The sequence below is a fragment of the Paroedura picta genome, chromosome 1, assembly GCF_049243985.1.
Source record: "Paroedura picta isolate Pp20150507F chromosome 1, Ppicta_v3.0, whole genome shotgun sequence".
In the NCBI taxonomy this organism is placed as follows: Eukaryota; Metazoa; Chordata; class Lepidosauria; order Squamata; family Gekkonidae; genus Paroedura; species Paroedura picta.
In genome coordinates this window covers 20,304,565-20,328,885 of record NC_135369.1, presented here as the reverse complement: position 1 = coordinate 20,328,885, position 24,321 = coordinate 20,304,565, and the positions used below count along the sequence as shown (strand labels likewise).

The 24,321-nt window shown below is 46.8% G+C and overlaps 1 protein-coding gene across 9 annotated transcripts in view; it reads right to left on the bottom strand.

Annotated features, from left to right (window-relative positions):
- Positions 1 to 24,321, bottom strand: part of MEF2D (myocyte enhancer factor 2D) — a 203,601-nt gene that overhangs the window by 162,769 nt on the left and 16,511 nt on the right. The window contains exon 2 of one of the 9 annotated variants that reach the window (XM_077325425.1): positions 20,425 to 20,534. The exons of the other annotated variants lie outside the window; for them this stretch is intronic. The gene's annotated coding sequence lies outside the window, so the exon portion shown is untranslated. The remainder of the gene's footprint in view (positions 1 to 20,424; positions 20,535 to 24,321) is intronic. 9 annotated transcript variants of the gene reach the window in all.

Sequence of the window (24,321 nt, the reverse complement as noted above, 5' to 3'; positions counted from 1 at the left end):
CCAGAGCACACTAATTATTTATTCAACAACATTTACGCCCTACCTTTCTGGCCTAACAAGGTGCATGGAGGCAGCTAACAAATTAAAAACGTATATTTTTTTAAAAAGCACATTTTAAAATTGTTTAAACCACTCACACACTCAAACATCAGTAAAACAATTTAAAATAGCACTAAAATAAATACGGATATAAAAACAACAATTGGTCAGGAAGCGGGTATCACTGAAGGAATACCAAACAGCTGCAGCAGAAGAAGAAGAAGAAAGAAGAAATAAGGAAGAAGAAGAAGAAGAAGGTTCTTATTAATTCAAAAGAATTTCTATCTAAACATCCGGAAGAAGTTCCTGACAGTTAGAGCCGTTTCTCAGTGGAACAGGCTTCCTCGGGAGGTGGTGGGTTCTCCAGGCTTATATTTTAAGAATGAAATCTGGTTAATTCAGAGAACCTGTTTCAAGGGTCATTATAAGGCCACATCAGTTTAACGGTATTCAGTTGCTGATTTTTAAAAAGCCCGCCATGTGGCAGGGAGAGGGAAATGGCTACAGTGTGGGCAAGACCGGGAAAACACAGACTTCCCTGCCCACAAGGCTGAGTCGTAGGCTTTGCCATCCTCTTTCCCAAAACTGGGAAACCCTGCAAGGCACACCGATGCCAAGAAAAAAACCCCAAAAGCACTGAACCAGAGGGAAATAACCCGTGCCAAAACAGCTTGGCACATTCCCATCCCAAGATTCCTCCAAGATAATCTTCAGGCTCGAATTGGCATTCAAAGACGGGTTACCCAGTTCTAACACCCCTAAACTACACTGGCCTTGAAGAGGCAAATAACAGCCCTGCCTAGTTTGTCAGGCCAAAGGACCTTCTAGTCTTGCAGCCTGTTTCCGTCCACACGTAACACCTGTATGGAGCAAAGCAACGCCAAACATGGAATACGAGGTTTTCTGGAAAGCACACCCTCATTAGGATCGGTTTCTTTCTCTGGAAATATCAGAGCCTTTTCTGGGTTAGAGTTGGCAAACCTGTCAAACTGTGACCGCAACCAAAGCCAAGAATTAATTGTGCTGCCATTTAGTAGCAAGATCAGGAGTGGGAGCTTCTTAATTCCGTACCGCCACCACCACTCCTCCCCCCAGGCCTTCAGCAGCTGTGGCGTCCTTCTACAGCTGCAAACATGTCCAACAACAAAAAAAACCCTGCAGAGGTATCCTAAACAGTTACACCTTCTATACCCGGTGGGATGAGACACTGCAGCTCTGTTTAGGGCTGCATCATTAGGGATGCAAAGCACAATAGCATTTTAAAAAATGAAATTTTGACATCACCACTGTTACTTCGTCAGCTCCCTGCTAACAGGCTCTCTCGTTCGGCTCTCGTTCTGTTTAATATTGTGTAACTGTAGGCTGACCCTGGAGTTCTAGGATAAAAGCCAAGGAGGAGAATCATCCAGTGTATCGTTCGCATTGATTGAAACCTTACCTAACATTGTTAAAAGTCATGATAATTCATTACAGTATTTTTTTTAAGTTAATTTCATTGGGTTGGAGGGACGCATTCCGCTAATGGCAGTGTTTTTCGCCCTGGTTAAGGGAAGCCATCCCTCAGCATGGCTGCCCCACAGTGGTTACAGGATCGGACTTGACTCCCCAAGTTCAAATCTTGACTATGCCATGGAAACACATTGGGCGGTATCTGACAAAGGGAGCTTTAACTCTCAAAAGCTAACACCCCGAAAATCTCATTGGTCTCGAAGGTGCTACGGGACTTGAATCTCACCGGGTAGGTGAGCCTTGGATTAAGCTGCTTTTTACTTCAGCCTAACCCACCTCGCAGGGTTGTTAGGAGGATACAATCGGGGGGGAGATTCCAGTAAGTGGTGTGGTTCCCCAAAATAAGGCATAATATCTAAACCAGGGGTAGTCAAACTGCAGCCCTCCAGATGTCCATGGACATCGCTGGCAGAGGTTCATGGGAATTGTAGTCCATGAAGATCTGGAGCAGGGGTAGTCAAACTGTGGCCCTCCAGATGTCCATGGACTACAATTCCCAGGAGCCCCCTGCCAGCAAACGCTGGCAGTGGGCTCCTGGGAATTGTAGTCCATGGACATCTGGAGGGCCGCAGTTTGACTACCCCTGATCTGGAGGGTCGCAGTTTGACTACCCCTGATCTAAACAAACAACAAGGATCCAAGTGCCACAACCCCATATTTCACGAATGTTAGTTCACTAATTTGTTTTGGCAGTCCGCATCAGTACCAAAACTGTTGGTGATTAAAGCTTTTATAAACAAAAATCATTGCGATTCTAAATAAAGCTAGCATTTTCAAAGTCCTTGACCAGCCGAACATCCAACCCTATGGAATACCTCCCCATTTCAGATTTATTTATCTTATTTTTATTTCATTACATTTATATACCGCCTTCCCTTGCAGCTCCGGGTGGTTTACAATAAGGATTTGCAGTACAATACAGAGAAAGTTTAATGATTATAGTACAGCATTATAACTTTATAACTGTGTAACTGTTAACTGCGCAACTGTAATTCAACTCCTTCTGAGAGTTTTGGAGGATCAGGAGTCACCCTGTGCATCTGCTGGGCGCAGCCGGTGGTGGGAGGGGCCTCTGGGGGCTCTAGTTGGTGGAGTTATTTCACTGGCCTCGACAGAAAACTTGGTGGAAGAGGTCCAGGCCCTGCACATTTAGATTCTGGAATGAGCCTTTATACCCACAGCAATCACCCTGCTGCTGTCTCTTGCTGCCTGAAAGTCACCCCTGGATAATGAACTTACAGGAAGATGCTGATGAAGGATTAGCCAGACACCAAATAAAACGATTTACAGGGGCCTGCTGAAGTGCAAACACTTTTGATGCACAGCCCCAGGCTAGGATCCTTAGAGCACCAGAAGACACACACACAAAGCAGTCTTATACTGATTCAGACCACTGGCACATTGGTACTCTCTACTCAGGCTGGCAGCCGCTTCGCAGGGGCTCAGGCAGAGGTTTTTCACATCACCAACTACCTGGTCCCATTAGAGGGAGATGCCAGGGACTGAACCTGGGCCCTTCTGCATGTAAAGCAGAAGCTCTCCCACTCAGCCACAGGTCCTCACTGATAACAGCCCAGTATGACCATGAAGTGTGGGGTAGCCACTGGAAGGCCAAGTTGCAGGTTCAAGATCCCACAACCATGGACTCTGGAGGTGGCCTTAGGCATCGCATTCTTTGTTCACCCTCAACTCAGCTGTCTGCAATGAGGAGAAAATAACAATGGTCTACCTAACAAGGCTGTTGTACGGTTACAGAGCACTTTCAACACAGCATGCGGCTCTGTGCTTATGGAACATAACATTATTCAGAAGCAGTACCAGTTATAAACCTACACCCGCCGAAAATTTGGTCCATATCATAAGCCAAAAATCAAGAGAGAAAATATGCCAATTGTATGGGGAAAAATATACAAGGGCAGTCTACAAATTAAAATACAAATAAATAAATAATGGTCTGGGGAAGTCACAAGCCACCAGGCTACAATGAATTCTTTGTTCTGTTCACTGAAGAGCCCTGAGTAACACAAAAGGCTTATACCAGGAGTCCCCAACCTTTGTGAACCTCTGGCTACCTTTGTGATTCAGACACAGATTGGTGGGTGCAGTCACAAAATGGCTGCCACAAAATGGCTTCTTCAGGACGAGGAGCCAGCCATACAATGACTGCTGCAGTTTACCCTCACTCACACAGTGAAGAAAAGTTGTTTTTCATAATCTGCTTTTTACTACCCAAAGGAGTCTCAAAGAGATTTCAAATCACCTTCCCTTCCTCTCCCAACAGTAGACACCCTGCGACGTAGGTGGGGCTGAGAGAGCTTCTGACAGGACTGCTCTGTGAGAAAAGCACTATCAGGACTGTGACTAGCCCAAGGTCACCCAGGGAGCTGCATATGGGAATCAAACCTAGCTCACTAGGTCAAAAGCCAGCGTTCTTAACCACTACACCAACCTGGCTCGTTGTGCTGCGGTGGCAGCTGCTTCAAAAGAAAAAAATTAAAATTTAAAAATTGTAATTAAAAATCAGCACAGCCAATCTAAGGTCTAATGGTCAGTCAGAAGCTTTGCCAGGCTAAAGCTGCACCTGGCTCTGCCCACTTTCTAAAAACACTTGGTAGATGCCAGGAAAGAGGTTGGCAGCTCTATGGCCCCCATAGGTATCATTTTGGGGACCCCTGGATTCTACAGCTGCACACCAAAGGGAGAAGAAAAATATAATGCTGGGCTCCTCCAACACAATCCTGGGGCCAGATCAGAGCTCCAAGCTGTGCCAAGTGACAGATGACTGCTCTCTGCTTGGCCTCCGCCGAGACACACAGTTTACTGTGTGACATGCAAGAGGCTATTAGGAGAATTTGGATGTCTTTACAAGATGCTCTTCTTCAGCAGGCAAAACTACTTGCTTACATCCACTCTGAAATTCCTACGACGACTCTTCAAGGCAGAATTTCAGGCAGATGCAACGGTGAAGTCCTGTTTCAAACAGCCACCAGCTAAAAGGCTCAAGGAAGATCAGCAGCAATCTGCATTATCTGCTATTGTTGTTTTATTGTTATTATAGCCTGCCCTTCCCAGTTGGCTCAGGGCAGGTAACAACAAGACATATACAAGTCATAAAGTTATACGGATAAATAGTTCTTAAATGTATTAAATTAAAACAGGTTTAAGGTATAGGTTCTTACCCGTAAGATCATTCGTGGAGCGAGGCCTGCGTATCTGAGAGATGGTCTTTCTTTCCATACCATTTGCTGGCAGGGGCTCATGGGAATTGTAGCCCATGGACATCTGGAGGGCTGCAGTTTGACTACCCCTACCATACAGGCATGGCTGGCCTCAACCAGGGCCAGGACATTTTCCGCCCTGGCCCCTATACCGCATCCGGGCCCTGATAGAACTGCCACAGTTCCACAAGGCCTGCAAAGTAGAACTCTTCCGCCAGCCTTTTGCTTGGGGCCAGTGAAACAATAACATCGACTGGACCCTCCCTACCAAAAAGAGGCCCCCAGAATACGCTCTGGTTCCAGAAGAACTGTCATTAACTGGGACTGCTGATGCAGCTAGTTGGTACTAAGACCTAAGACCTAAACTATTGCTGCCAAACCAATTATACCTGTTTTAATTGTATCAGTCAATTGTTTTTAACTATTTATGTGAATATCAATGCTGTGGTCATGTCACCCACTACATGTTTAACAAATTTTAAATATATTTTTAAAAATTAATTAACTTCCACCCATTCCAGGGTCGTCAAGAAACCCCAGGGAATTGGTCTCTAGGGGAACTGGAGAGTCAGCTTGGTACAGTGGTTAAGAGCAGCAGCCTCTGATCTGGAGAACTGGGTTGGATTCCCTACTCTTCCTCCACATGCAGCCACATGCTGGGTGACCGTGGGCCCTATCACAGTTCTCTCGGAGCTCTCTCAGCCCTACCTACCTCAGAGGGTGTCTGTTGTGGGGAGAGGGAAGTGATTGTAAGCCACTTTGAGATCCTTCAGGTAGTAAAAAGTGGGGTACAAAAAAAACCCCAACAGATCTTCGTCTCAATCATCTGAAGGTCAGGTATAATTCCAAGAGATCTCCAGGCCCCACCTGGAAGCTAGTAACTCTGGAGGAGGTAAGGCACCCTTAATTAATTATTAATTATGTCAACCCCACTCTTCCTTGCTTTTTAAAAGTTCTAGGTGTGGGAAGGTCATAAAGAAGGCAAGAGGCTCTATAATTCAGGTCCAGGTAGAGTAGTTTGGCCAGGTCCCTAACCTGGCCATTCCAATGGCATGTATTTCCTACAGTTAAAAAAGAGAGCGAGAGAGACTCAAATGTCTGCCCAGAGCAGAAATAGGTTGCTCAGAAGTGAACCTCTAACTCCCACAAGCCCTTCAAAACACACAACACACACCCTTCCAGCCCACACTGCTGGAAAACAAACAGGTGCAACCATAACGGAGGAGGGAGACAAAGTTGGAAGCATCTGCCTTTAAGAACAAATCCAGCAAAGACGTCTGGAGACTGTCCAGCTGTTTACCCGGTGACGCAAATGGGTGTAGAAATAATTATCTCGGCTGTTGTTGTCTTTTTTTCTTTTCTTTTTTTTTTTACACAGGCATCTTTCCCCCCTTTTTTATTATCAAATCAAGATCCAGAACAGCCTGTTCCTCCTTCACTCCCACAAACCCCACAACAAAAACAGAAATAAAAGCCCGAGATAGCCAGATGCAAAAACACAAATTGCTAGGAATTTAAGATTCTAATCTCATCAGTCAACAGGCATTAAAGACCAAAAGCAATATCAGCTCTGGAGGATGGACTCCTAGAAGAGGAGAAATGGAGCACTCTGTGGCTGCTGGAAAACTCCGTAACTCCTCATGTCATCAGACAACAACCATAAGCCTCAACCTTTATACTGTGCTTCACAAGGATTTACATTTATTATCACAGTACATAAGAACAGCCTCGCTGGATCAGGCCAGCTGTCCATCTAGTCCACCATCACATTAAAATCCTAGAGTTGGCAGGGATAGAATCATAGAATCATAGAGTTGGAAGGGGCCATACAGGCCATCTAGTCCAACCCCCTGCTCAACGCAGGATCAGCCCAAAGCATCCTAAAGCATCCAAGAAAAGTGTGTATCCAACCTTTGCTTGAAGACTGCCAGTGAGGGGGAGCTCACCACCTCCTTATCATACAGGCCATCTAATCCCACCCCTTGCTCAATGCAGGATTAGCCTAAAGCCTCCAGAATAGTGGCCAACAACAGGGCACAGAGGCCAAGGCCTTCCCCTGATGTTGCCTCCTGGGATTCAGAGGTTGACTGCCTCTGAACATGGAGGTTCCCCTCAGCCCCCACGACTAGTAGCCACTAATTTTGTCAGAGCCACTAACAGACCTATCCACCCTGGATCTAATCAATATAAATATTTATTTACGATCATTCAGACCAAAATTCAAATACAAGCAATTAAAAAGACAATTTAAAAAGAGAAAAAAACAGTAATAGTACTATAATCCTTTAAAGCTGTCTATTCCTTTGGCCATCACTACATCCCCTTGCAGCAAGTTCCACATTTTAATCACTCTCTGCGTAAAGTAACCCATACAATAACGTGTTAGACAGTTTGGTGTAGTGGTTAGGAGTGCAGACTTCTAATCTGGTGAGGCAGGTTTGATTCTGCACTCCCCCACATTAAGCCAGCTGGGTGACCTTGGGCTCGCCTCAGTACTTTTAAAGCTGTTCTGACCAGGAGTAATATCAGGGCTCTCTCAGCCTCACCCACCCCACAGGGTGTCTGTTGTGGGGAGAGGAAAGGGAAGGTGATTGTAAGCCGCTTTGAGACTCCTTCAGGTAGAGAAAAAGCAGCATATAAGAACCAACTCTTCTTCTTCTTCAATGCCACCATCATCCTTGTAGTGCAGACAGGAACTGGAGCTGATGGGGAAACCCCTTGTTTAAGGCCAACCATTACAATTTGCAACCCCCCAGATAACAGGTCTCACTGCCCTGGTCATTTTGTTAACTGTGCAGTTCCACTGTCAGATGACTCTGGGACCATCCCCACTCCCAGTTAGATCCCACTATGTTGCAGCAGACTGTAGATTTCAAGTGTGGGGAAATCAGCCACATGACTACTTGTCACCAAGGAGAGAGGGGAACAAAAAACACCACTCTCCCTCAGCTTACAGCAACAGCTAATATCTTCCAAGATTTCACAGCCCAAATTAGGAACAAGCTTCTAACACCTCAATTCTCATCCCAATGATCACACCCTGCCATTCTTACACATTGCTGAACGCTCTACTCCACCTGCTATGTGCTTCGCTGAGACATGGTTCTGTTCTGCCAATTTAAAAGCTGCGGGAATTGTGGTTAATGATATACATAGGGGAGAGAAAGGGGGGGAAATGGCTCTACACAGTTCAAAATATATCTCCACCGTTGCTGGGTGTTAAATGGTTCCGTGTCTGTGCACATAAATTGACAAGGCTGCACCCTAAAGGAAAGGTACCTCCATTCCCCACTCTGAAACTGAACTTCTAGACATCGTGGGGAAGGAGCAGAATGATTTATTTTAGTGGGTTGTCCCCAGTGGACAACTGTTGTTTTCTAATGGATGTTTTCCACACTGTTGGGAAAGACTGGACTATCTTTTGGCACAGAATCTTAATTTGTTTTTTTTTTTGTTTTTTAAGCAAGGAGGGCTATCAACGTTTTGTACTGCAAGTTGTTTTATGGCTGTTAGCGTAATCTGCCACAAATAGACACTGGAGAGCTGGGGTATAATTATTATTTTTTTATTCCTCCTTAAAGGTTAACACTTTAACAAAGATGTTCCAAGGAATCCTACAAAAATATAGAGAAATACAGAGACTAATGCAAATTAACAGAAACAAAGAAATAGAAAAACTGTCTTTGGTAAACAGGGGGAACTTATATGCCACCTAACAACAATAATGCATATTTCCAATGGGTTGTACTTTGTGTCTTAGGGAAGAAAAGTTCAGGAACAGCAGCCTGGGCTGAGGGGCCGTAGGTCAACGGCAGAGCGTCTGCTTCTAGGCAGGTGCAATCCCAGTATTTACAGATTAAAGGATGATCTGAAAGACTTCCTCTTGAATCCAGGAGAGCCCCTGCTTGTTAGAATAGACGATACCACCCTTGATGGGCCAATGGTCTCACTTGGTATAAGCAGCTTCATATGTTCTACTAGCCAGAAAGCCCGTAGCACCCAGGAATGCAACAGGCATTAGTGGGAGGAGGGCAGAGGGGCCAGGGCATCGTCCTACCTTCATGGGGTGGTGTCCATGTCGGCGAGGCAGCCCACAGGCATTCTGGCTGCTGTCCGGCTCAGACAGCAGGCTGGGAGGGAGCTTGCATGGAGGGATTGGGCCGCACTTCTGCCAGGCAGCTTGCTGGCGCTGCGGGCTCCGGACGCCTTTTATGCGGCTCGCCCACCTGCTCACACGGCTGGCCATCCCCCTGTTCTCTTCCCTTGTCTGAAGGCAACTGATGCGGTTGGGGCCCCTTCGTGCATGGCTGCATAATGGCCCCTGCCCACCCACCCTGTGGAGGCAATCACTGGGGCACAGCCAGGCAAGGCAAGTGGGGGGAGGGCATCCACCCGCATGGGTGCCCCGCCACCCGCACACAATGCCCCAGCATGAGGGACATGGAGGGACTCGGCCATTCCACCAGCCCCGCACAACTGAGGGCTGCAGACAGCTCAGCCAGCACCACAGCGGGAGGAGGAGCGGCAGGCAGAGTGAGGTGGGACTGAGGTTGGAGGTAGGCAGGCAGGCTGGCAGGTGTGCAGAACATTGGCCTAGTCAGGGCGCCACAGGTCCACCACCCTACACTGCCAGGGAGCATCTGGCCGCAAGGCTGCAAGCACGCCTCGCGGCCGGCTTCTGGGGGTTGGCGCCATAAGGGTTGGCCCAATCTGGGTGCAGCAACCTGGCCGCACCTGGATTGGCCCGGACATTGCCCAAACCGTCGTTAGTGCTTTTTCCCAAATATATAAAGGCACTAATGGTTACAGATGGCTTCCTGAAGTCTTGCATCCCCCATACTGACTAGTTAAGAGAAGAAGGATACAGATGGGGCAACAATAAACTGTAAGGATAAGGTACAGATGACATGACCTAAACCATAATGTTCAGAAGCAATATCAAGGGTGTGGCTCTCAACCAGTTCCTTCTAGGAACCATTTCTCAATACTAGGCTAAATTGCTACTTCATAAATACATTGCAAAGATAAATCCATTGCACACATGCACTTCGCATGCCGAACCAGACTTGGGGGGACAATGACACCATCTGGGCATGAAACTGGGGTCACTGTGGGTGGGCAGGTAGTTTTGAGTTTCCTGCATTGGGCAGGGTGTTGGACACGATGACCTTGGAGGTCACGTCCAACCCCAGGATTCTGTGATAACATTTGAGCTACCACAACAAAATCTGAGTCCAATGGCACCTTTGAGACCAATAAAGATTTATTCAAGGTGTGCACTTTCATGTGCATGCACACTTCCTCAGACAATGCATGCACACGAAAGCTCACACCTTGAATAAATCTTTGTTAGTCTTAAAGTTACCATTGGACTCAAATTTTGTTATGTTACTTCAGAGCATTTGAACTACCAGTGTTTGATGCATCTCACCAAGATTTGTCAAGGAGGATTCTGCCCCCTCCCCCCCCCCACACACACACACTTTCTCTTAAGTAAAATCAAGCTCTTCCCATGAGAAAGTCCCTAGCTTTCCTGAAATTCTTTCAGTTCCCCTCAAGACTCTTCAGCTGGCAGCCATGCTATCTCAACAACACTACCCTGTCTCAAGACTCTGTCCTTGAGACTGTGGTTTTGGGGATCATTCTCTAAGCTTCAGTGCAGCCCATTTACTTGACAGCTTCTTCACACCTGCTGGTGGTACTTTGTGAACATGCAAAATGCATTTCAGCTGCTTGTGCCAAATCATTCCTTTGTATTTGCAATTTAGTGAATAGTTTACACTTTTTTTAAACATAACTTTTATTTTTGTCAAAAAAATGAATAATCCAGCTCTTCAAAGTCGTGTCATTGTAACTACATACATTCATATGACACAATTCCTAAGTCCATGTAGAAGTACTATAATTAATACTTTCAGGTGGGTAGTCGTGTTGGTCTGAAGCAACAGAATGACATTTGAGTCTAGTGTCAACTTTTTGCTTCAGACCAACACGGCTACCCACCGGAAGCTGTTTTTATGGAAGGCACCACATTAAGCGCCATGGAACGGAACTCCATCAATCTTATGAAGATTTCCTCCCAGAGAACTTCCTGTAGTCTGAAGATCAGTTGAAATTCCAGGAGGACTTCAAGTTCCACCTGAATCTGGCAACCTTAATTCAAAGTGACACCACCAAGTCTAGTGCCATGAGTTCACCAGGTCCTAAGTATCTCAGGGATAGTTGGAATATATATTCTCTATCATATCTAATAACCAATAGATCGATCATCCATTTAAGTCAGCCTTTCTCAGATCTCTCAGGATTGTGGAGGAAGGCATAAGAGGTTTATTTAAAGTTATATGCATGAATGTGGGGAAAAATGGGGAAAAGGAGAAAATATTCTATCTTTTCTTTTCACTTTCTCCACATCATGCATAACTTTAAATAAACCTTTTATCATGTCCTCCTCCTCAATGCTGTTTTCCTAAATTGAAAAGCCTCCAGCTTTTTAGCTTGTCATGTCACTGAAGGGAAGAGGCTGTAAGCCTTTGATTATCTTGGGTGCCCTTTCCTGTACCTCTCTCAGTTCTGCAATAACAATTATTTAGATACATTGTTTACCTGATTCTAGCCCCACCCCCTCCTAGAATGCACTTAAGGTTGTTCCCCTACTCTGTAGAGACCCATCTTGTTCCTAGCTCTTCCTCACAAGATCCTTCCCATGTCTCCCTCCATTCCATTTTAACCTTCCAAAGCATTAGGTCATACGGGAAGGAAGATCTGGCCAGCCCAGTTAAGAGTTGCTATTTTAAACTTAAAAAAAAAAAAAAACCAAAACAGACTCATCGCGTCTCTCAAAGCCTATAAATGCATGTTGTGCTTCACTTGTCCTAAATTTGGGCAGGAGCAATAATAAAACCTCTTGGCTACTAGAGGAATGGCTTGGTTTCCATGACAACCGATTAGGCCTCATCTGAAACTAGGGTTTTCACAGTGCCTTGGGCAGACTAATGGGTGACCTTGAGAAGTTTTAAGTTTTCCCCAAGAATTCTGCTAAAAATTTGGCTCAGCATGTTGTCTGGGAGATAACAGGACTCTTCGGAAGAGGGGGGGGAAACTATGGGTTAATACAGCTCGGTGCATCAATTTCATGATGAAAAGAGAAAACACTAACTTCTTTTTTCAGCCTCTTGAAAGTCTTCTGACTAACAGGAGGGGAAGGAGAGAGAATCATGAGCTTAAAAGGAGCTGGAGGAAAATAGCAAAATGGAAAAATAAGTCAGATTTATGAGCACCACTTGAAGAAAAATGTCACGATTCTTGAAGCCTCTATTGTGTAGTGGACCACAAGCTGATTTCTGGTAGACAATCCAGCATTTGCTAGTAGTTGGGGTTCTGAACTAGGTGGATTTTCATCTGATTCTGCAACGCAACTTTTATGTTCTTTAACAAGTTAACATCAGGATAGTAGAGTACAATTTCACAGAGGAAAATAAGATGCGTTTGAAACATCCCTGTTATAGAGTGGCCAACTTCCACAGGGCATGTGAAGATCTACTGGTCTTACATTTGCTCTCCAGACAACCAAGATTTGTTCCCCTGGAGAAAACAGCTACTTTGCAGGGTGGAGTCTACTCTATAGCATTATGCTCCAATGAGGTCTCTCAAATCTCACATCCCACCTTTCCCAGGCTTGACTCCCAAATTTCCCAGAATTTCTCAACATAGAATTGGCAATCCTACCCTATTATCATTTCAAAGATAATTATCCGCCTGGCTGTATTTGTTTACTCTATAACAGCTAACCTTCCGCTGGGCATAGAACAGGGTAATGCTGTTTTGGTTAAAGAAATGTGTCGCTGTGTCTACAACATGGCAACAGCAGTAGGCTGTAAACTGCAAAGCGCATGGGTGATCATATACACATATTTATGCGCATGTGCTCAAGTCAGAAGATGCGTTCAGTCTGAACTTCTACAGACCCTGAAAAAGGGAGCTGAACTCTGAAATCCAGTGATACTTGCAATTCCTGGTAATAGTTTTAACAAGGCATTTCTACAGGCAAATAACACCATTTAACCACTGTGACAATGATTCACCAGGGACAACTACCAGAAAATAGGGGCTGCCCCTGGCAAAGACAGATTTGTTCGGCTGTACAAGACTAATTGAACCACAGTTTTATCCAGGTGAGCAGCTGCCAAAGTCAGGACTACTTGAGTAACAAGCATTCCAGGTTTAATTTTGGATACCTCGTCCCTTTTGGTCTATTTTGTTCAAGCACTCCCCTATGCTTTTTCACAACTAAATAATGATGATGTTGGGTGCTTTCAATTAGACACCCAATCAAATGCAGATCCCTGTTTGTAAACCCATGGCTAGGTTGTGCAATGGTGAGCACACTGAGCTGCCAATAACGTTGGTTTGTTTCCCAATAGAAAGAAAATCAGATTGAATCAGGCAGAAGGTGGCCTGAGGACAACCATCGGAATGACAACATCCACACTGGAAATCAAACTCACCAGAATTACTGTAAGCATCGCTAGCTGGCATAGTGGTTAAGAGTGCAATACACATTCAAACCTCGGTTCAGCCATGTGGTCATGGGATGATCTTAGACAAGCCATTTTCTCTTAGCTCACATCTTTAATGCAGATACTAAAAGTTGCATGCCCTTGCAGCGCATCACACCAATTCACCTTATGCCATATTGAGAAGAAGGTATTATCGAGCCACAAACACCTCTTGGTGACCTCTTCCATAGGGTTTTCAAGACAAAAGGCAGAGGGGGTTTCCCATTGCCTTCCTCTGCATAGCAGCCCTGGTATTCCTTGGTGGTCTCCCATTCATGTACTGACTGTGGCTAGCCTTGAAAAGCTGGGGACAACCTGCCCTAATCAGCTTGTGATATTGACCAAGAACATTGGTTTATGAAGGTCAGTATTGTCTACTCTGACTGGCAGCAGCTCTCCAAGGTCTCAGGCAGAGGTCTTTCATCGGTTATTTGATCCTTTTGAATAGAAATGCCAGAAACTGAACCTGGAGCTTTCTTCGTGCTAATAAATCATCCAGTACTTATCCACAGCACCTCTGTAGGTATTTACAGTCCCAGCAGTACTTGTTCCAAAATATCATTATTACTATTGCTCTGCGAAGGGTTCTCATCCAATACTAAACACAGGAGTGGTTTAAGGATTTGCGAGGTTCGTCGCACCAGAGCCAGCTTAAGGATTCATGAGGCCCTAGCAGAGTACAATTACAGTGGGAGCAGCTAGACTGGGGGTGGACAGGAAAGGGGTGTCACTCAGAGTCTCCTTAAATAGGGGAAAGGGGGGAGGAGAGAAGTTACTGTCAATGGGGGAAGAAGGCACTGCATTGGGACCCTGGAAGCATGGAGCCTGTGGCACATGCTCCATGTGCTGCCTAGATAAACCAGCCCTGACAAAACACTCCGTCACAAGAGATTAGCAAAATTTCCATAAAATGGAAATCTACTGGAGATGTTAGATTGTTCTGTTGTTTCCTGAAGGGGCAAAAATCCGTCATAAAAACAAAAATAATAATATTAATCAAAAATTTCCCTCCCATTTTATTTCCCCAGGGGAGAAATATAAACACAAGTGAAGTGAGACAGAATCAAATCAACAGAGTTGGGTGCTTGCCATCCACAACAGCAGCTCTGGGGGCGTGGAGCAAAAAAAAAAAAGTGTTTATTTTGGGGAACTGAGCAGTCCACAAAACATGTTCCTGTTATTCTGGTCAATGCCTTATATCTTAGCACCACAAAAGCCATACTTCTGGTTGCGGGTTGTAGTGTAGGCATACCAATATGGTGGGTTCTGGAGATTTCCTGGAATTATAACTGACACCCAGAGATCAGTTCCCCTGCAAAAAAATTGGCTGCACTGGAGTGTGAACTCTATGGACCTTTTTACATTACCATTCTGAACCAGATGTTATCCATTGTTGGCTCAATTCTGAGTAAAACAATACAGGGACAGGGGTTTCAGACAGATTTCATTCCATTCATGAGCCATTTCTGAAGCCATTTCAAACAGTGCCACTTTCCCCCCTGCCCTCTTCTGCCACGTGGTCTTTTTTGCAGGGCTTTTTAAAAGTCATTCTAAGTCGAGTGCTAGAGTGCTAGACCAAAATAGCTGCAAGATAGCTCAGCGGCCCGCAACAACACTGAAGTACTATCTTGGTCTAGCACTATAGTGCTCAACTGAGAATAAATTGGTTACTTAAGTTGGTTACTGAAGTTGGTTACTTATTCCTTATTTATTCTCACAAAGAAGAAGTAATCAACTTCTCCCACCTATATATTTGGGCCATAAAATGGTGGTGTTTGTCTCATCCAGGGTGAAGTTTGGTAGGCTAGAGTGAGGCTTAACCAGGTTGCCAGGTCTAAGCTGGGAAATTGCTGGAGATTTTGGAGTGCAGCCTGAGGACAGCAGGGAGCTCCACCCAATAAAACATCCATTTTCTCTAGGGGAAATGGTCCCTGGAGATCTCCAGGACCCCCCTGGAGGCTGGCAACCCTACTTAATGAATTGTAGGTGAAGCCTCTGGTGCACAATACAGTTGACACCTGATAGATCTGACTATCTCCCCTGCCTCTCGGTTGTAGCATGCTGGGGATAGAAGAGGCACAGACAATAGGAAAAGCTCTCAAGCCATGTATGGCTCATTCAGCACATTTTAGATAATGCACTTCAGAGGAAGGTACACCTGTTTTGCACAGGAAAATCCAGCTGCAAAAGCACACCAGAAGTGCATTATCCAACGTGTGCAGAATGAGCCCAGGAGACAAGCTGCCCCCATTTAATTTAGCCCCTCCTCTCAAGGCACTAATCCTTCCCCTGAAAACCACAAGTAGGAGGCCTTGCCAGCCCTAATTTGGCAGAAAGGCAGCCTAAACAAACCTTGTAAATAAGTAAAAACCTTACAGGACAAATTTAGAGCCCAGAGGCACCTTTAAAATCAACAAAGTTTTATTCAAGGTAAGAGCTTTCGTGAGCTTCCTCAGATACCATGTCATGGAATGAAATTTGTTCTGCGGCTTCAGACCAACACGTCTAAAAACCTTACGCTTCGAGTCAAATCCCAAGGCAGCACCTTTGTAGACAGAGTTGCCAACCTCCAGCTGGGGCCTGGCCTTCTCCCAGAATTACAGCTCATCTCCAGGCCAGAGACCAGTTCTCCTGCAGGAAATGCAGCTTCAGAGGGCCGGCGTTATGAAACCACATTCCGGCACACAACTCCTTTCCCCTCCCCAAACACCAAGGCCAGATCACCAAGATTTCTCTTAGCCAGAGATGGCTTTACAAAGCCATCCAGTAAGCTCTAAGGCTGAATGACAAGCCTAACCTGAATTCTCCCACACCTCGACAGTCTAGAGTTGTGTGCGGCTGCACTCGACACTTCACTTGCCATCACGCGACTGCAGAGGCCCTGGCGGCACTGTGGTGACAGGGGTGTAGGAGAAAGCAACAATAAGGCTTAGCCCTGTCATCCCCCCCCCAAAAAAAAAATAACAACCCAGCACACCCAATGAATCCCGAGTTAGGATGCCAACCTCTAGGTGAGACCCAGAGATTCCTCAGGATTGTCCCTACAGAGATCAATTCCCTTGAAGAAAATGGATGCTTTGAAGCAGGGGTAGTCAAACTGCGGCCCTCCAGATGTCCATGGACTACAATTCCCAGGAGCCCCTGCAGAAGCCACAATGGGCAGGGGTCTAGTGGGCATGTGCTTGGCCTCGCTGCTGTTAGCATCCTGTCCACTTCAGTCAGCGAGAGCCATCTGAAGTTACTCAGTGTTCTCTCCAAAGACAGCCAAGGAGCCTCTTGTTCACTTTCTGTGTCTAAGGCTGGAGGGAAGGTCACAGCGGAGTGTCGAAGATTTTGTCTGCAAAATGACTCGCAAATGCCTCACAGCTGATATCCAATTGGTTATTGTTTTGGTGCCCTTCTGCCCGGGTAGTGAGAGATTGAACTATCCTAAACAATTGTGCCGGACATGGGTTTGCAGATGCGATGGTAGTCGAGTAAAAATGGCATTTTACTGACTTCACCGCCATCTCATAGGCCTTCATCTGCATTCCATAAGATATTCTCGAGGATTCATTGAGTCTTCCTCCAAACTTGCTCTAGTCATCGCAGTTCCTGTTTCTTGACACGAAGCTCTTCAGTGTACCAAGGGGCTCGCTTGAGATGGGGCCGGAGAGGACGTCAGGGAGCTCTCTCATCAATGGCGGCCAGCATTCTGTCGCGCCAGTCGCTGACCAGACCATTTAGAGAAGAGCCAGGAGCGCATGAACATAGGCGATGTGTGCAGGGATAATTACAGCTGCATACATTTAATTTTTAGAGCCTCTTGTGGCGCAGAGTGGTAAGGCAGCCGTCTGAAAGCTTTGCCCATGAGGCTGGGAGTTCGATCCCAGCAGCCGGCTCAAGGTTGACTCAGCCTTCCATCCTTCCGAGGTCGGTAAAATGAGTACCCAGCTTGCTGGGGGGTAAATGGTAATGACTGGGGAAGGCACTGGCAAACCACCCCGTATTGAGTCTGCCATGAAAACGCTAGAGGGCGTCACCCCAAGGGCCAGACATGACTCGGTGCTTGCACCGGGGATACCTTTACCTTTTTACATTTAATTTAATTACCCCCTGCCTGTAATTCTTTTCAAGAAGCAGAGCCAGAGAACCAAAACGTGGCCCTACCATGAGGCAAACCAATCCTGGGTGGTGGGCATATTCAGGGGGCAAAACTGCTTTGAATCATTTTGTGCCTCAGCCTTGGGCAGGCTCTGAGGAGAATTAAAAAGAAAAACTTGAGAGAAAACCAATAAACCCACTTCTGACTGGCATACCATCCCCCAAGGATGGAATATATCTCCGACCCCTTGTGCGAAACGATATTATTTTCGTAGCTTTCGCAAAGTGCCGTGTGAGGAATCTGCAGCTCATTCTTCCCTCTTCACACTTTTACTGCCAGATGACCCAATAATAATAATTTTTAAAAACTCCCATGATTTGTCGGAATTTTTTTTAAAAGAGTTGCCATGGGAACTGTAAGGATGCTAAGTAATCAGCCTCTGAAATTCTAGCACCGAAGATGATAGAAAGGAGAAAGACAGTAACCGGAGAGGGGGGGCGGGGGTGGAAATCAGATAATTTTACTTAAATTACCAACGTCTCAAAAAGGAAGGAAACAGCTATTGCAATTTCTAAAAGACTGAAATTGCCGGGGGGCGGGGGGGGGGGTAGCAGCAGAGGGGTAAATTCTGCTGCTTTCTTTTCCCGACTTGTCTGTAAAGAAGAGTCATTTTCCCAAATCTCTGAAGCAAGCGAAGTCATCTACGGTTGGGGCAATCAGCCGCCGAGGTTCCCTTGGGGTTCTAAATTCTTGCTCCCAACAGGCCCTGGAGGGGTGACCTTACCCAAGGTCATCCACTGTATCCTCCAGGCCTCAGTTTACAATTTCACAAGCTGTACCTGTCACCATGGAACTAACCTTCCCTCTCTCTTCAAATGCTCTGAGGCCTGTGACTATCACACTTACGTAAGTCAGCAAGTGCTCCCTAGTATATTGATTATATTCTCCTTAAAGGATGCCTGCCAGCTCACTTTGAAAAACGCCAAGGTCAAGCCAGGGTAGCCGTACAAGCCCAAAGCATTTCAGACTAAGCAAAGTTGGCCAGCTCTCGAAAGAGGTCAACCTTCTCCAGGAGCAATCTGTATCTTAAGGCACGGTTGCGGCTCAAGCAGCAGTCCCTTCCCTTTGTCCCCAACCTTTTTATCACCGGGGACCGGTCAACACTTGACAATTTTACTGAGGGCCGGGGGGGGTAGTCTTTTGCCAAGGGATGTCACCACCACCACCTGAGCCCCTACTCCACTTGCTTTCCCGCTGGTGCCCCTGCCTTCCCACCGCCCACTGGGGGGCGCTGCCAGCAGCAGCTGCACAGTTCCACGCCGAGGGGGAGCCCCAGCCATGCTGGCCGCTGGAGAGCACCAAAGGTGAGCCGGTGGCAGAGTGGCAGGGCAGCCCCTGAGGCAGCAGCCAGGGAGGAGAACGAGGAGGAGCTGTGGCCCGGTACCAACTGATCCACAGACCGGTACTGGTCTCCGGACCAGGGGTTGGGGACCACTGCCTTAGAGCCTACCAGATTGGCAGAGTGGAAAAGCCTGGGGCTCCCGCACCCAAAATGCCCAGATCTGGGGCCTACAAATGTCCTGTGCCAGAAAAGTTCCCACACAATGCCGCAAAGGCTTCCTAAGATACACCCCCTCCTCTCTCTCCTCAGAAGTGCATCCCCAAGAGAACTGTTTGCAAGCAATGAGAAATAAGTTTGTTAACTAATTAAAGGCTCCAGAAACCCCAAAGCACCCATCGCGAAAGCAGACCTCTCACAATTCAATCTCTTTAGCTGGGATGATCGAGTCAATTGCTTTTGATAACAGAGAAGCTTTTCCCCTGAAGAGGCCACCTGTGGGGTCTTAATTCCAGCCACTATTCCGGCTCTTCCAATCAGAAACCATGCCCAGTTCAGGGACACATACAGGGCCGGAGAAGAAGTTGACATTGCCGCCCTGAATGATTTATTGTTCAGGCCGTATCTCCTTCCAATCGGTCTCCGATGGCAGACATGCAATTGAATGATCTAATCACTCCCGACGAATGAAAGTTAGGAGGCTGTGCATTACGTATCTTCATAAGAGCATGGAATCTGTTTCCTCCACATTCATGCACAGAACTCCCATAGAAATTCATAAGAAGAAAAAGAAGCAGAGTTGGTTCTTATATGCCGCTTTTCTCTACCCAAGTGAGTCTCAAAGCGGCTTACAATTGCCTTCCCTTTCCTCTCCCCACAACAGACATGCTGTGAGGGAGGTGAGGCTGAGAGAGCCCAGATATTACTGCTTGGTCAGAACAGCTTTATCAGTGCTGTGGCGAACCCAAGATCACCCAGCTGGCTGCATGTGGGGGAGCATGGAATCAAACCTGGCTTGCCAGATTAGAAGTCTGCACTCCTAACCACTACACCAAACTGGACTGAAGGCAAGCAATTATTACCCTTGTGTATTCCTAAACCAGTAAGCTTTTCAGCTGTGAGAATGAAGTGTGCTCTCAATTTCAATCCAAAAACGTATTAACTGAAAGTTGGGGAACACCGCCATGGATGTCTGCAAAGCCACCTCTCCCTTCCCCAATTCCATAACCTTATCCCTGCACGATTTGGTGCAATGGATAAGAGCAGCAGCTTCTAATCTGACGAGCTGGGTTTGATTCCCCGCTCCTCCACATGCAGCCAGCTGGGCGACCTTGAGCTAGTCACAGTCCTGTTAGAGCTGTTCTCAGAGAGCAGTTCTGTTAGAGCTTCCTCAACCCAACCTACCTCAGAGGGTGTCTGCTGTAGGGAGAGAAAGGGAAGGCAATTGCAAACCACTTTGAGACTCCAAAAGTATCTTTACACCATCCCAACCCCTCCCAAAGAGACTGTCCACCGCATTCTGCAGCAGTGTCCAACAGCGACCAGCTTGTACCCAACAATAACAGTACACTGACATTTATGCAATGCTGCAGAACACTCTAAATCCTTCACATGCATTCTCTTGCTTCAGCCCACCTATAAATCTCCAGGCCTTTCCCAACCTGGACATGACAAACTTACACCCAGCTTGTGGAACTCCTTGTCCCAGGAGGTTCAGCGAGTTCCCTTCTTGCGAGCCAACAGGTGCCAGGTTCAGCTGCTGCCGTGTCATCACGCTTGTCTTTCAGTTTCTGGATTTGATGTCCATTTCATTTTACAAAAGAATAAAATAAATCAAAGGGCACCCAGTAAGAAGAGGGGATATTCAAACCAAGGGACTTCCTGATTCATGGGTCAGTCTCTCGGCTGCTGCTTTAAGCCAAGCCGATCTAATCCTCTTCCCCTTCTGAAACCAAATAAAGGCCATCCACTATGTCACACCTACATGGAGTGACTCAGCAAGGCCCGTTCTTTATGGACCAAAAGTTAGTGGCCCTATCAGCTCATGTAGCCTCCGCTTTCCCCGAACACTTGGACTGTGCCAGATCCATCCCCCTGCAACATGTGGGCGTTTCGATTTCTGCCTTTTCTTTGTACAAATAAATAAAAGGGAAACATTTCAAACCCAGGTGCCCCAAATCGAATTTGAACCAGAATACAGACCGTCGCAGATGGATTTTTGTCTGCCGATCGACCCACAAAACAAAATAAATGTTGATTCTTCTTTTTAAATGAAAGTGGAAGGGGCAAGCATCCAGCAGGGGAAGAGGTCATGGTTCTCAGAGATGAGGCTGAACCCGCTGGCAGCCCGGTGCCAATTCCACCGGCCCCCTCCCCGGGCAGCCTGGGAATTTTCAGGCAGCCTCAGCTGGTAATGTAAATTAGTGACTTAATGCATCAAAATTTCCAGTCCACCCGGGGTCTGTGAGAAGCTGTTTTTATGGCTATGATACGCAGAGTGTCGTGAGAGAACCTTCTTATGCATGCGAGTCATAGACCCTTGGCCAGCAGAACATGCCAAACGCCACAGCCTCGAGATCCCAAGAGACTGTTGACCAGCAAGAATCGGCACCGATTCGGAAATTTCAGAGAACAGCTTGCTGCACTCAACAGACATTGTCATGCGCAGCTGCTTCTCGGATCGCCACACTAACCCCACTGCTTTCACATCTTCAGAGGGGGCCCGGATCTGGGCACTACCTCTGTCATCTCAAGTTCAGGGGATTGTGGGCCTTGTGGATCAAGGCTGATTACTTGCTGTCCATGCTAAATTTCCAAGTTCAATCCCCAGCCTCTCTAGATTTTTTTTTTTTTGGGGGGGGGGGGCGTTGACAATCAAAATCAGCACCTGATGAAAAAATACATTGTTCTGCCTCTCAGGAAGACAGGAAACACAAGGCTGGATGGAATACAAAAGCACAGAACTGAAAACACCCCAAGGGTCATCTAGTCCAACCCCCTGCACAATGCTACCCACCACCACTAAGCTACCCACCACCACCAGTAATTCCTGTTCTATGCCCAGCAGGTTAAAAACCTTCAGGATTCCTGGGCCAATCTGGCTTGGAGGCAAATTCCTTCCTGATCCCAAAGTGGCAATTGGCATTACCTTGGTCAGATAAGAAGGGGCCAAGAGAGCTGAGCTCTTCCCTTCCTGCCCTCCCTTCTCAATTTGCCTAAATTCACAGCATCAGCTTTGCCATCAGCTGGCCAAACAATGGTCTAAGCCATAAGATTTTCCCAAGCACACAGAAGCCAATTACCAACTGGGACCACACCGAGAAAGGGGGCTTAAGTTTTTTCTCTGTGCCTTTTTCTCAACCTGAAAGGGACCCAATTTAATTCTTTACATGTAACTAATCAGAAAAGGTCAGTTTCCTGAACAAGCAAACTTCATGGCTCCATTTCAGGTCAGGGAACTGGAAATAGGATGGCAATTCCTGGAGAGTGAGCCGACAAAGGGCTGTGTTCCAAAACCTGGAGCTGGCAACCCAACCTGTGAGCCAGGTGAGGCTGAGAGAGTGTGATTGGCTCAAGGTCACCTAGCAAGCTTCCATGGCAGAGTGGGGGTTAAGATCTGGTCGGGTCCAACATTCTCACTGGGGTTGCTACCTCTTGGTAAAGAAATTCTTGGAGATTTGAGGTTGGAGTTTGAGGAGGCTATAAGGCCATTCTCAGTCAGGGCCAGGCCTGAGAGACCGCCTCTTCAAATATGCCCACCAAAGAGCACCGCACGGACGATTCCAACAGGCTGGTGACCTTTTCGGTCCTGGCCTCCAACTGGTAGAATGAGCTTCCGGAATAGACACATGCCCTGTCGGGGCTTATTCAGTTCCGCAGAGCCTGTTAAACAGAAGCTGGGTAGCCATCTGATGGAGAGGCTGATTCTGTGAAGGCTCAAGGGGGTGGCAGGTTACAGTGGATGAGTGATAGGGCTGTGAGTGTCTTGCTTTGTGCAGGGGGTTGAACTAGATGACCCAGGAGGTCCCTTCCAACTCTATGATTCCATGATTCTAAGCCAGGCTGCCAGGAACATCCAAGAACTCCCCCCACACACACACTCAAAATTCTCTTTCCTGCACCATCTAGTTCTGGCATCTAATGGGAGGAGCAATGTGGGTGAGATAGGAAGCACGGGACGCCAATAATAGAAAATTATAGAGCTGTTTTAATGATGTTGATTTTATTTCATGCCTTTTTTTGACATGGAGAGCAAGTTATTCCTTCTGTTTCTCTTTGCAGAGAGAGCTGTGAGGCAGCAAGGCAAGAACTCCTATGTAACACTGACCCTTGACTTGTTTCTTGCCACAGTACACTTCCTGGTTATTGGTCTCCATTTCCTGTCTTGCCTCTCTTGGTCTGCCGCCCGTAGTCTCAGCCTCAACACCAAAGAATTCACAAGTCTCTCTCCCCCATCTCATGGCTCTGATGCCCATGACTTCCTGTCTGATGTTCAATGCACCCTGAGTCTGGAAGACCACTGATCCAGAGATGTACTGGCAGCAGCAGGAGAAAATCTGCTCGTAGCCACAGTGCTGTCTACTGCCAAATACCACCATGGCAGCTGTGAAGACCACCAAGTACATATTCAGGGCCCTACGGGGTTCGGTGTGTTGAAAGCGCTTTCATCTCACCACAAGGGCCCAGGTCTCATAGAGCCAATCCACATTTATCTGGGCTGTCCCACTTCACACGGCTGGTTCATGAAGCTGGATGCTCTGTATACAATTAAAATCCCAGCACACAGAAGATCAGTACATCAGGGAGACAACAAAGCTAGATGCTTCACCCTGGGGGGCTTTCCATCTTTGGAACTTTTTTAAACAGAGGCTGGATAGCCATCTGATGGAGAGGCTGATTCTGTGAAGGTTCAAGGGGGTGGCAGGTTACAGCAGATGAGCGATAGGGTTGTGAGTGTCCTGTATAGTGCAGGGGGTTGGACTAGATGACCCAGGAGGTCCCTTCCAACTCTATGATTCTATAGTGTTGTGCTTTACTCAAATGTTTCGGTGTCACCTTCCTGAAGCTCAAGACTGCTTTCAAAAACATAACACAGTAATTCAAAGGCATGGGAACAACCACAAGCTAATCAAACACTGCCTCCTTCAGTAATATTAACCCTTAGCACCTAGATTTCTCAGGGCAGGGCACCATTTGAAGAGAGAACCATTGGAAACAAGTGAGCCCCCACCTGCATTATGATACAATCCTGGCACCAGTTGGCCATCTCAGCAACAACCAAGCTTAAGTCGTCGCTATGACAGGGCAGGGAGGGGAAGGCATTCACACCTGGTTTGCCTGGGCAGGAGGCAGGGGAGGGAATCAAAAAAACCGGTACAAATCCCAGACTCCCACACTAACCACATGAGCCACAGAGAGCACCACAGCCCGTCTAAGTCTCAGATTAACGTCAACCTAAGAGAGCCCTAGAATTGTTGACTTCAGACCTTCCCAGTGGCGGCACTCATATTTACAACGCCTGTCAGAAATCCCAAGAGCAGTAGGAGGAATCATGAGATTTTGAGCATCACTGTGTTT